The sequence below is a fragment of the Protopterus annectens genome, chromosome 8.part0 (genome assembly GCF_019279795.1).
Source record: "Protopterus annectens isolate FY-2018-M chromosome 8.part0, PAN1.0, whole genome shotgun sequence".
Taxonomy (NCBI): domain Eukaryota; kingdom Metazoa; phylum Chordata; order Ceratodontiformes; family Protopteridae; genus Protopterus; species Protopterus annectens.
In genome coordinates, this window is record NC_056741.1 from 1,943,854,044 (window position 1) to 1,943,868,593 (window position 14,550).

The 14,550-nt window shown below is 41.3% G+C and overlaps 1 protein-coding gene across 1 annotated transcript in view; it reads right to left on the reverse strand.

Annotated features, from left to right (window-relative positions):
- Nucleotides 1–14,550, reverse strand: part of RANBP10 (RAN binding protein 10) — a 1,949,085-nt gene that overhangs the window by 241,764 nt on the left and 1,692,771 nt on the right. The window lies entirely within an intron of this gene.

Consider the following 14,550-nt stretch of genomic DNA (forward strand, 5'->3'; position numbering starts at 1 on the left):
TGAACTCCGCCCGACGCTTAATAGTGCGTTTGTTGAATCTAGCACAAAAACGGCAGGCCGAGACGTTGTGGTCTGGGCCTAAGCAAGGAATACAGAAGGAATGGAAATCCTTATGCGGTATTTGCTTCCCACATGAAATGCAATTATTAACTTTGTCTGACATCGGTCTGAGGCAAGAAAAGTTTCCCCAACGGGGTACTTAGCTTTCAAGAAGACTTCGGCTGAAATATTTTCGTAAATCTCAGGAGCTGGCCGACCGGCACTTGCGAACTGCTTCTGCTTCGGGCACCGCGCGGCAAGAAAGACTGGGGAAAATGGCGTCGGCTGGTTCTTTTATACCCCTGCCACACTGACGTCAGGGAAGAAGCGACGACAACCGACGCCAGACCTAGACTTTGGAATTCGGCCGAGGACCCGCCTGACGGCAGGATAACCCATCTGTTATGACTGCAGCTGTATGCAAGATGAACATCTGTAAAACATCAATCCCAACTAAATGTAGTTTACACATGTGAACTCTAGCCTTGCAAGATGTGGATGAAAAAGACTGGGCATTTGTTGACTCATGCTAAACTGGTGGGAGAACTGTAAAGCACAACTACTACTTTATGACGTGTTAGAAGGGCAATGAAGGTAATAATGAAATAATCAAACAAAACAATTTTGCTTAATATCGGTTTAAAAGTTTCCTGAGATAAACTGCATGCGGATTTGTAAGTTAGCTCAGTACAGTATGCAGTCAGAGGCGAGGTGTTTTATATGTGAGGTGGGAAAGTTTTATTACTGGTGGCTGTATAAGCTAGTGACATTAAACTAAGAAAGTACTGTTTATTAGATAAGTCATATTTATGATGTAATAAGATAAAGACTGAAAAGAAGCAAGTTAAAATTACTATAATGTTGTGATCTTGGGCTGCTGGGGAATGTAAATGTGTACTGATCGTATTATAAGCTAGATGTGCAGTTTAACGTTATTAGTTTAAGCAATATGTTTTCTTTTTAACAAAAAAGGATTTAAAATGGGAAAATGATGAAAAATGTAACATGGTAGTTTGTTCTGGTGTTTGCAAAGTAACTAGATGAATTGTTTCCATTAGTACCTGCTTTTGGTTGAAGATAAGTAGCCTGCAGCTGTGGACAACTAACTGCAGAAGAGTGTATTCTAGGTGAACTCTACAAGGTACAATGCAAGTAACTTTTAAAGTGGTATTGGCAAGTATTTCAGTGAAAATGCGTTTTAATGAAATCTGCAAGGTACAATGTAATTAACTTTTAAATTGATATTAGCAAGAATTTCATTAAAAAACAGTGAAAGAAATGTTTGAAATTGTGGGAAGTGAAAAGTTATACAAGTAGTTTCCTCAACATCAACCGTAACACTTTAACAAATTAGCAGCAAAAAGAACCAACACAGTCAGGTAAAGCACTCTCATCAAATGTCCAATAATCTAGAAAGAAAACGATGAGTGCACCATGCGCTGTAAAGTAAATTCCAGTAAGGCTTCAAAAAAGGCTCCTAATTAAACCAAAGTTCGCATTTATTGTTCAAAACAAACAAACATATAAACTGCAGTGTAGTGAGCGCTTTCGCGTTGTTCATCAACGCTTCATCAGACGTGAATGCAGTAAAAAAGCACTCCACCTTAAATACTGATAACATTATGACATCACAGTATTCATAAAAACATTTGACCAAACAACAAGGGGCATTTAAAAACATGAAATAAAATTAGAATTAGTGTTTGAGAGGTCTGGATGTTAAAAAAGGCTTAATGGAAAACCTGTCATTAAGCCCAAATCTATGGGCTTGTAACTTCATTATCCATTTGCCCTCCCTCTCCTCAGTCCTGTTTTTAAAATTACCTAACCTACTGTTCTTGGTGACTAACTCCAGAACTTGAAATTTGAAGCTATGTGTACTGCCTAGTTCCACTATATGTTTCGCCAGGGCATTCATAATGTTGCCTTTCGCAATGGCATAAATATGCTCTCTAATATGCTCTCGTAGTGACCTGGTCGTCATACCCACATAGAATATCTGGCATAATTGACATTCAGCTACATATACTAAATTAACAGACTTACAATTGGCATAATGTTTGAATAAATATATCTTCTTGGTGACCGGATGTATAAAGCTATCAGAGTTAAAAATATATCTACACTGATTGCAAGTATGACAGGCAAATGTGCCTGTCTTATGGGTCAATTGTGCATTCGAACAGCTTTTATCATAATAGAGTAACCTGTTAAGTGAGAGCATATAACAAATTAAATATAACAGTGCGCAACTTAGTTTATTTTAGGGTAACCAGTATACCTATTCTTGAGGCTAAAAGTTAGTGTTTACTCAAGGCATGCAAGTAATTTTTCACATCTGGAAGGGGAACAGAGAGGAGACAAGAAAACACAGTAATCTGTATAAGTGGGAACACAGGATCTACCATGTGCATTACCATGGTTAACATAATTTTACAGTAAGAGACACATACTTGTAGGTGCAGCCATCAATTTGGGGCAAATGCTCCTATATGGAGGGGAAAACTTCCTCTCTGGAAAATGTATAAACGTTTTGTGTTTGCTGAGAGTTGACTCAAGAAACTGAAATAAAAAACCCTTTCATTTTGTTTGGGCAAATGTTACATGGGTTCAGAGATGAGAAGAAGCAACTACGAAAGAGATCAGCTTATCAATCAGTGTGTACATGTAAGATGTAAACATATTCAAAACAATATACATATAATAACGTAGGAGTAATGGCTTTGTTATCAGAAAAGCTCCTTTGTCAATATTAGCATGGAATGTTAATAACTTTACAGGTATACACAAAAAGGAGAATTGTTGAATTATACTAAGAAGTCTAGGTACAGGAGATGCATCTGGATAGAAATGACCATGTGAATTTGACTACGGATTTTTGAGTGGACATTCAGCTGATCATCAAGGTTGAAAGAAAAGGGGAATATTACTACTGATTGCAGGAGGAGCCTCAGTAGTGACTTAAGGGGAAAAAGGACTTCCAGTAGCAAGGAGTTATTGGCAGGGGAGAAGCATTATGCTGGCATGTATTTATAGTCCACATAAAACTACTATTATGAAGCTCAGGAGAATTTTGGAAGAAAGTACAGCTGTGTAAAATCTCACCATAATGGTAGATGTCCTTCTCTTCACTGTTGCAGTATTCATTACAACAGGGATCCCCTGCCAAGGGCAGCCCAACATCCAGTCAGTATACCAAAGCCTTCAGTTTGCTTTAAAGTATGCCATACATCACATGTATACTGCTCAGGTACCAGAGGGCATAAAAGTGACATCCGGATGTACCATCATCAGATGTGAGAGCCCCAGTAGAAACACCAGTCCAAGGAAAACGCAGGTAATCTGGTATATCTGGAAGAGAAATGGACCAGGGGATGGAGGGAGGGAGTGAACACAAACAATGAAGAGAAGGACATCTATCAATATGGTAAGATTTTACACAACTATATTATGTCCTTCTATTTCAATGTTGCAGTATTCATTACAATAAGGAGAGTGCCAAAGTTGAGGAAGGAGAGAGGGAGGAAGAGGAAGGACCAGCAGAACTCTCTAGGAAGTCATGAAGGATGGCCCTTGCAAAACCAACTCTAGCTCTGGAAATTCCATCCAACTTGTAGTGCTTGATAAATGTATGCACAGAGGTCCAGGTAGCTGCCTCAAGAGTAGTTAGCATCCAAACCCTTGAAAAAAGCACCAAAAGAAGCCACAGCTCTAGTACAATGAGCCTTAACAGAAGAAGGAAAGCTCTTACCATGAAAGGAACAAAAAAAATAAATGGGCTTTAGAAATCTAATAAAAAAAATAGTTTGCTTGGAGACCGCCAAGTCTAGGGACCTAGGATAAAAGAAAACAGAGCTTATCAGATTTGCGAAAAGTCTTAGTCTTATTCAAATAAAATATGAGTTGTCTGTGCACACTCAATGTATGCAGCACCTTCTCAATGGCAGACTGCGGAGAAGGAAAAAAGTGGGCAAATGAATAGACTGATTAAGGGACAACTCATTCATCACCATGGGCATAAAAGGAGGATTAGTATGCAAGGACACACCGTCTTCCAAGAGCAATGTTGCAAGGAAGCCGAGGATGCAGGCTCAAAAGAAGCCAGAGTCAATTTTTCTAAATTAAAATCCCAGGGAGTAGGAACAGGCTTCTTGGGAGGCCTAACATGAAGGCCTCCTTTAAGGAATCATTCAGCTTCAAATCTAGAAGCTAGAGGAGGAGATAAAGGCAGACAAGCAGAGATAGTTGATAAGTGGGACTTAACAGAAGAATAAGCCATTCCAGCACTGTGCAATTCACACAGATAAGAGAGAATCAAAGGAACATCCACAGAAAGTGGATCCAGATTATGAGAAAGACTCTAAACAGAAAACCTCTTCCATATGGACAAGTAAAATTTCCTTGTATTGGGTTTCCTGGCCTCCTGCAGGACCCTAAGCATGTCCTTTAAAAAACAAAGGTGTTTATGTGGAATCAAAATCTTATCACGCACAGTGTCAGTTGATAGCGGACAGGTGTGGATGGATGAGAGACCCTTGTCTTGTGTGAACAGGGCCACCCTGTGAGGCAACTTGTGATGAATGCCCTTGGCTAAATGCAGAGGAGGAAACCAATGGCGTCTCAGCCAAAAGTGAGTCACCAACAAGATTTTGGGAGCATCCTGTTGAATTCTGAACAAGACTTTTGGAATTAGGGGAAGAGGAGAGAAAGAGTTAAGAAACATCCCCTTCCAATAAAAAGATAGGGCGCCTACCTTCCAAACCAGAGGACGTAGGACTCTGGCACGAAGAGAGAAGTTGCCTGTTCACAGGGGAGGCAAAACATATATTTGAATACCACCTCACTTGTGGACAATGTCCAGAAACATATCCCTGTGAAGCATCCATTCATGTGATTGAGTGGAGCACCTGCTCAGTGTGTCTGACACAATATTTTGACCTGGGGGAATGTAAATCACCTGAGGAGTCACTTGATACTGGATAGCAAATTCCCACATCAGCAGTGCCAACTGGCAAAGATAGGATTTTGTCCTCTCCTCCCAGTTTATTTACATACCACTGCACTGTGATATTATCTGTAAACACCTTAAGAGTTCCAATGGAGAAGAAATGATGAAAAGCCTGAAGAGCAAGCAAAAAGCTCTCATCTCTTTAACATTGTCTTTCTGTTGAAGTAGTGACCAAACACACCTGCCCTTTTAGGTAGTCAAATGCTGCTCCTCATCCCACGTCTGAACAGTCTGTGAACAACTCCTGAGAGGGCAGAGGGGGATGAAAAGGGGGCCATGGATTTAGAGATAACTTCTGAATCCACACCTAAAGTTCCTTCTTGAGACAAGGCAGAAGAGGAAGTACAAATTCGAGGGGATGTGGATGTTGAAGTCAAACAGACTTCAGAAACCACTGAAACTTTCTCATGTGGAGTCTGGCCAGAAGGAGCATAGGAATGGTGGAGGCTATGCAGCCCAAAGCTCTCAAGAAATTCCCTGGCTGTTACAGAGGCCAGAGGAAGAAAAAAAAGAAAATGAGTGTTAAGGCCTTGGGTGGGGGGGGCAGGGTTGGTAGCATAGGCACAGTCTGGATCCTGCACCCCAGAAAAACATGTTCCTGAGAAGAAGTTAGAAAAGACTTTTTGAAGGTTACTGTGACTCCCATGCTTTGTAGAAGGAAAATGGCAAAAGGAAGATTTTGGAAAAAAGATATCTGGAGTGGGGATGCCTGAAACAAGAGGTCGTCCAGGTAAGGAAAGACTTGGATCCCATGAAGCCTGCAAAAAGCAATCACAACAGCAAGGCATTTGGTGAATATCCTTGGGGCAGTAGAAAGGCCAAAGGGCAAAGCAGAGAACTGAAAATGTCAGGAAGCAACATAGAAACATAAAAACTTCCTGGGAAGGGGGTGAATAGGGGATATGGAGATAAGCATCCTTGAGACCCAGAGACACCAGGCAAGCCTGAGGAAGCCAAAAAGGGTAAAAAAAAGTCTGAAAGTACAACATTCAAGAAGAGGGCACCCTCAGAAAAGTAAAATTGGTCTCCAGACACCCTCTTTCCTGGGCAATAAAAACATCCTGGAGTAAAACCCCCTCCCCCTTTGGGACACAGTTACCTTTTGAATAGTACCCAGAGTCAAAAGATCTCAAAGCACCCCTGGAAAGAATAACGGCTGTTCCTGAGGGGGCTGAAGAATTCCCATAAAAGGGGGAAAAGACTTCCAGACCATAAAATATCCCTGTCAGATAATGGAAAGAACCCAGGAATCCTGAGTAATCTTTAGTCAAACAGGAAGAGAAGGAGAGAGAGAGGCGAAGAGAAATAGGAAAGTGACGGGGAAGAATAGGAAAGTCAGACACCTGTACCCTTACAGAACCTACCGATTTCTTAGGGGTAGGAGGCTGAGAATCTGGAGCCTTACAGGAATTAGAAAAGGCAACAGGAGGGACAGCAGAAGGTCTGGAAGAATCCATCTGCAATAGCTTGTAATACCTTTTTTTGTATCTCAGAAACTTGAGAACAATCCCATTTAAAGAACTCCATGACCGTATCAAGACTGGTAGATTCCTCTTCCTCTGAGCAAGAATCCAAATGAGAGGGAATGCAAGAGTAGTAAGTAAGGGATTTCTCATTTGAATCTGCCTCCTCCTTAAAGGAATCCTGTTCTCTGGGTCTCTTAAGGGGGGCAAAGTACCAAGGGGGTGGAACAGAAACTCCCTTAGCAGGTTTTAAAGCCATCAAAGCACTAAACAATCCCTGAGTGAAGGACTGCCACTCACTCTGTGGATCCTTAGGAGCTGAGGAAATATGTTTAGTCTTCTGCTTTTTTTAAGGGAATGTCCACCTTAAAAAATTTGGAAGGCTCTGACCCCGGACAACATTCAATAATTGCAGTAGGGATGACTTCACTAATTAAAATTTGGGGACAACCCTAGGCCCCCTGGAAATAACCAGCTGCAGTTCCCCCCGAACGTCCAAACAGGAATTCTGCCATGCCTCCTCGAACATGCCTAAGGTTGGATCCCTTCTGGACTCCAACCCAGTTGCAGCAGAAGAATCCAGTGATGAAACTGGTTGAACCTATGAGTTATCACTCACCTTGGGAGGGATTGTCTGGAGGAGACTGAAAAGCAGAAGATTCTGGCCTAGCCTTCTTGGCCTTTTGCCCCAAACAGCTGTCCCTTGGAGCAGGAAGTTTCCTTCATCGTGTCCTTAGCAAGAAGCATAAGACACTGATTCTCAAGATAAAGCACCAAAGAAGAAAGCCTACTATGAAGGGGTTTGGGAACAAAGGCCTGACAGAACAGAATGCATGGTCATGTGAAACGCCAAGGCAAAACAGAGACTGTTCATGACTGTCTTTATAGGTAATCTGTCTCCCACACTGACATTTACCCTTCTTGGATAACATGAAACCCCATAAATGACAATACAGCAAAAGAAAGCTAAGACAACAAAAATCCCAGTGGGGCACTTATCTGTAACCGCTTGGTGAACCAGCAATGGAACGAGTATTCAAACCGATGATCATAAGATGGCGTTCGGACTGGTGGAAAAGTTCTGAGGATGGTATGTGCAAATGTCACCTTTACATCCTACACTATACGAGGACATACATGTATGTACAGCATACCTTAAAGCAACCTAAAGGCTTTGGTATACTGGTCAGAAGCTGGCCTGCCCTTGGCAAGGGATCCTATCAAGCATGGAATATTCATGGGTGGATACCAGAACCAGATTTCCAATAATGAAGATGCAAAAGGGGGACCTAGAAGGGAAAATGCAACAAAAGGTGGCATATTTCTGATTAAATATATTATATTTGGTATGCAGGATCATAGGAACTTAACTAGGCTATTGGCCAGGAGACCCGTACAAGCCTAGACAAGAATTCAGCCCATGTTCCGACAAGTCAGCACCCGATGTCCCTGTCCATCAGGGACACAGATGAAATCCCAGTGGTGTACTTTCTGTTCCCCATCCAGTTATTCAGGTTGCACTTAAAAAGGGTTAATAAGGTACTCTGCTTGACATGGAGAGGGAGTCTGTTCCTTAGAATAAGTCTCTGGGACACAAATCTGTCCCGGCAACAAGTCCTACTGATGTCAGACTAGGTTGAGGTCAAGCATGTGGGTTACCTGAGTGGAGCTTGACTTGCGGATTATGCAGCAGTCTCATCAAGGTGGGGTCTGAGATTGCTTTGTATGCCAGACAGAGGTCACCTCTGAGGAGTCTGTATGAGACTAAGTACAGGGACAGGGTTTTAGCCCATATGTGTAGGGTAGATGTTTGAGAACCTGGATTCTTCTGGTGAAGAACCTCTGTGGTCTCTCCAGCTGCTGCATGTACCTTGTGAGGTACATGCCAAAAGGGGCACTCTACTCAATAATGGGTCTTATAAGGGAAGAATACAGGGATGTTTTGACCTCCTTGTCTCTGGATAAGATACCCTTACTAATGAGGTAGGCCATGTAGAAAGCTTTCCGTACAATGGAGGCAATATAGTGGTCAAAAGTCAGTTTGCTATCAACCTGGGTGCCCAAGTCCCTCATGACTGACTGCATCATTAGGACCTTGCTATTAATGTGACAATTTGTGGGGACGTCATTCTTCCCAAAGGGAATGATGCATTGTTTGGCATTCAGTTTGAGGCCGTGTTTCTGGCACCAGTCATCTGTTTGGGTGAGACCCTCTTGGAGGATATCCAGATCACTAGGGGAATTGATGACAGTGCCCAGCTTGCAGTCATCTGCAAACTTGGTCATCCATACTGCACTGGTTTTGGCCTGCACCTCAGAGAAGTACATCCCAAACAAAGGCCCCAAGACCAATCCCTGGGATACACCGCTTGTTACGGCTCTACTGCTTAAGGTGGCTTCCCCTGTTTTGACTAGGTGGGCTCCATCACTGAGCCAGTTTGCTATCCATCTGGTAACATATGGATTGATGCCTACTGGACAGAGTTTATCTATTATACATGACTAGGGAACAGTATCGAAGGCTTTGGCCAGGTCAAGGTAGGCAGTGTGCGCCATCCTCCCCTCGTCCATGGCTTTGGTGACTGTCTCAAAGTCAACCAAATTTAACAGGCATGACCTCCCTTGATGAAACCAAACTGTGTGGGATCGAGTGTTTAGAGGCTGCCAATGTCCTTGTTAATGAGGTCCATGTTAATCCTTTCCATGGCCTTGCACATCAGGCTAGTTAGGCTGATATGTCTATAATTTCCTGGATCAGTGGACACTCCACCTTTGTGCAAAGGGATGACAGTGGCTGTTCTCCACTTGGCTGGGACGAAGCTGGTACTCAAGGTTTTGGATGAACAGGGTTGCCCAATGGTGCTGCAAGTTCCTCCCTGAGTTTCTGTAGGATGATGCAGCCTGGGATGTTATCAGGTCCCATGCATTTTTTGCCTTTGACAGGGCAGTTGTGACTTGCTCCCTAGAGATAAGGAGAGGGGAGCAGATGCTGGGGATGTCCTAATTTACTGATGGGAGGGGCAGAGGGGTGAAGTTTTCACTGAATCCGCCTGCAGCAGGTTGGCTATATCTACAGCGTTTGTGTATGTGGTGTCCTTGACCACCAATTCTGAGCAGATCTGAGTGCTTCCTTTGAGACTGTGGACATATCTGAAGAAAGCCTTATGATCGTCTTTAGTAGATGTAGACAGTCTGGACTCGAAGTTTGCATTGGAGGATTTCACTAATGCTCTTATTTGCTTGCTCAGGCCAAGGAGAGATTGCTTCCAATTAGGCATCTGCTCCTTCTTGATCCTGGACAGCAATTTGTTCCTTTTATTATAGAGTGTATTTATTGCAGATGTCCACCACACAGGTTTACACTTCCTTGAGGAAATGACTTTGTCCTGTCGGGTAATCCTAATTTCATGCAGCTATATAAATGCCCGTACAGTACTTTGATGTAGGTTTGGACATGTGTGCTAGTTCCTGTGGAGGGGAAGGGGGCTATGAAATGGTTCATACCTTCCCTCAGGAGATTGTAATCAGCTTTGGAGAAGTTTTCTGTTTGACCCTAGCTGGGGAGGGGGGTCGGGGGAGATGGTAACTTTGAAAGTGGCAGCTTTGTGGTCAGATCTTACCAGGGAGAATGCCACTGTAGGAATGCTGCAATGGTTACTCACGTTGGTGAATACCAAGTCCTCATCACTTGTGGAGGTATTGAAAAGCTGGTCCAAGGCATCTGTACTGACAAAATCAAGGAAATCTCTGGGCATTTGTTTTGGCATGAGTAGTTCTTCCAATCTACGGCTGGATAGCTAATGTCACCCAGGATCAGGGTAAAGGGTTGAATATTGATAGATTTGAAGCGGTCCAGATACATGGCGTAGGCATCTTGAGTCAAAGTCAAGGGCCTGTAGCTAGCTATGATTTGAATAGGGGTCTTTGTCAATGGTTAACTGCACCTTGAGTGTCTCCTGCGCATCACACTTTGACCAGCCTGGAGGTGTGTATGCATCTAATATATATTACAACGCCACCTCATTTTGCTTTGCTGCCCATGATTTGGGGTCTGAATGTATGATAGGATGAGTAACCTAGTACGGATGGGGTGTTCTCTGTAGCTTTGAGCCAGGTTTCTGTGACTGTACAAATGTCAGCATCTTCCAGGGTTAAGAATGCTTGCAGTGAGTGCAGTTTCATGTTTAGACTCCTAGCATTTAGCAGCATTACCTGTAATTTGCATTTTGATGAAATTTTCATGTTAGTAGTTTTGACCTCATGGCATGGCCTAAAAAGGCACTATGATGTGAATTCAGAAAATGGAACCTATACAAAATTTACAAGTTACAACCCAAGATATAATAGTCTAGACTAGATAAAAAATTAAATTTCATATAAGTTTGTGTGCTTATTTAAAAGCTTTGAGATATTCAGTAACACTCAGATTATGCACCAATAAAATCTGCAATAAAGATGCAGTGCAATGATGGAGAAACGAGACACTGCCACCTTTCTACTCTTCTGTTAAAAAGAGAGGAATTTAAGAAATGACTAGAGGGTATAACTCAATAATTATTAGAGAAGATAAAAATTAGTGCAGAAGGGACTGGGATAAAAATGAAAATGGACTTTAAAAGCATGGCAGAGATGAGCGAAAGAGCTATATGAAAGAAAAAATAGGAGCTACTTACATGGGTTGTCAAAAGCTAAAGTACTCCAAAAGAAGGGAGAATCTCACAAAAAAAAGAGAAGCATGTGCTGAATGCTAAAGGAAACATAAGGGTTTAGAAGGGTTGCTGTTAAGCAACTATTTTTGATAACTCTAGAGTGCAAATATATTTAGCACAACGTCTTATGCAACAAAAAGAAGAAAGTTGTGTTCAAACTTATGCAGCCTATAAAAAACAGAGATCCTATAGAGGTAGGGAAGGCATTTCAGAAATTTTTACAAAATTCTGTATAAAGCAATGCAGAAAACAAGAAAAGGCATAAATAGAAAGAAACAAAGGAATTCACAAATTCAAGGATATTGTGTTAATCAAGAAATAAATATCTTTTATTTGCAGATATTATTCTGGACTTGATAAATGCAGAAAATGATATTTTTAGACAGTTCCAAGTTTTTCCAGAATGCACAACAGTTACAATGGTAAACTATGCACTTATGCACAAATTCATTCAACAATACCCCATCCGTATGGGGGCACAATAAGATAAAGTACTTGGGTGTAAGGATTCAAAATTACTCTTATGGTAGTTAAGGATATGTGAGAACAGAATACACAGAAGAAATCTGAAGCTCTTGATTACAGGTATAGATACTACATGGATAACAAGATACAAGCTGTGAAAAAGTGTTTAGTCCCTTTAATCTTAATGACAAGTCAAGCAAAGTTTTATCAACCTGAAAATACTCTGCTGATGACAATTAAAAACAACTGAAGGAATTTATCTGTGAGGGGAAGTGGGCAAGAGTTGCATGGGAAAAGTTGATTTTCTCCCTAGAACAAAGTTGTTCAGGGTTATCTGGTTTGAAGGGGAACTTTTAAGCTATGCAGTTAAGGGATCCTATATATTAACTCAAAAGGTTATGGATCAAAGTGGAAAAGGATAAGGATGATGATGATGAAGAGGGGGGAAAGGCAGTTTGAAATACTAGGATTCTGGATGCATGTATTTAAGTAGAAAATAACAATAATACAGAATATTACACTTACAAAGTAGGAGAAAGAATTCTAAGAACCAAGTCATCAGAGGGATGGAGAAAGAACATTTATCAATAGGGTTATAAAAGGCAGGCAAACAAGGGTGGCATTTAATGCAGGAAATTATCAAAGGAAACAACTTACTGGAAGTAAATAACTTGGGAAGGGAAATTAATAGAGTGGAATGAGGATGAGGAGGAGTTTGGACTTCAGGTTAGAGAGTTAGCTTCCCCGAAATGGAGTTTTAACAAACAGGCCAAGAGAAAGGAACAGTAGAGCACTAAGTGAAAAAACTCCAGAGTTTTTAGTTCAGTCTAGAACAGAAGCTGCTGTTAAAATAGGATAATTAGTACTGTGCATAAAATACTGCATGATAAGTATAGCAATCAGAGGTTAGAAAATATTGTAATTTCTCTTTTTGCTCCCTTTTACCAAAGGAACAATGGAAAGAAATCAGGATGACTCCCAGTTTTGCAACAAAATCCTGAAGGTACAGGATTCTTGCATGGATGTGTTCGTATATGTATACTCAAAGTAGACATTACTGGATTTTTTTTCATGTAGACAGAAAATAGTGGAGACGTGACACGGAAGAGAGGGGTAATTGGGAATGTGTTTTAGGAATATAATGAAGTGGTAGATTTTAAAAATTCTCTTCAGAGTACTTTGGCAGAAAAGTTGGGGGAACAAAAAGTAGAGACTCAGAAAATTATTCTTTAGAGCTTGGACATATGATTTGAATTGCCTAGTTATAGTAAAGGCTTACTAAATGTAATGCTACTTGCTTTCCAAAAAATGGAATTACTAAAAAATGGAAATCAAAAGCTATACTAGTCATAACAAGTTTTTAAATATTTTAAGGGAGATAAATGGACAAGAAGTAGGATCTGTAGAAGAGATTAGAAACAAACTTTGTAGAAATTAATGGACTTGGGGAAAACAATACAAGCAGAATGATGCTCATGAGGAGCAGTGAGGTTCGGGCAAAGACAAGAACTTATAAATTCAATCGATGCTGGAATGAATGAACCTGTTAAAAGTGAAGATATGTACCGTAAACTTGAGTATAATACTCACTCGTGTATAATACTCATGTGAGATGTAACTTACAAATTTCAGGAAAAATGGAAATTAGTTGAAGATAATTTTTTTCGAATACTTTGCAATAATTTGTATACCTTATAATAACTGCACCATTATAGTAAATTGTTGCTCAGAGTTTGAGAGCAAATTTGAAAAACACACAGGAAAAATGTCATTTTATATTCAGATGCAAAAAAGAGAAATGTTACAGTATTTAAATTACCAAACAACTTCACTAGTTTCAGAGTCTAGCAAGGTAACGCAAGTTAGGCAACAACAGTAGTTGGTAGGTATATACAGCAAGAAAGTACTGCTGTACAAGAACCTACCATAACTTTAGATTGTCCTTCTCTTCTATATGCTAATGCATTCATGACATCAGGGAGTCTCTGCCTCTGGTGAACTCTTGTACGTCCGTCCGTTAAACAAAAGTTGAAGGCTACCACTAGGGTGCATTCGACAACCTGCGCGGCTTTCACGGATGTCAGTCATAAATGGATGCCAGTTATAAAGCGGATGTCAGCACGCACTTTCTTCAGAGCTGAATGATGCTGGAATTAGCTACTATGGAGTACGTACTCCAGGAATCAGGCAAGTGAGAGTGGGAAGGCTGGGTGGAAAACTATACAGCAGCATATAGAAGAGGACATCTAAGGTTATGGTAAGTTCTTACAAAACAGTACTATGTCCTTCTATTCATATACTGCTGTATTCATGACATCAGGGAGAGTGCAAAAGCTCCTGTCCTAATGAAGGGGTGGCAGACCAGAAGCACTTTCCAAAAATCCATGTAGGATGGCTTTGGCAAATCCTGCCCTGGCTCTAGAAACCATATCCAGTACGTAGTGTCGTGCGAATGTGTGAACTGAGGACCAAGTAGCTGCTTTGAGGATAGCCACTGTGTCCAACCTTTTAAGGAATGCCCCTGAGGAAGACACTGCCCTAGTGGAGTGCGCCCTTACTGGGGCTGGGAGGGACCTACCATGGTTAGTGAAACAAAAGGAAATGGTTTTAGCTATCCAAAAGGACATAGATTGCTTGGAAACAGATTGACCCAGGTCTCTTGGGTGGTAGGAGATGAACAGCCTGCCAGATTTGCGAAAGGATTTGGTTTTGGCCAAACAGTACCCGAGCTGCCTGGTTCTGCGGAGAGGGGAAAAAGGTTGGCACACTGACAGTCTGATTTAAGGACAGTTCATTGATCACTTTAGGCATGACTGTAGGGTTAAGTACGCAAACATACCCTGTCCTTGTGGAAGACAATGGGGGG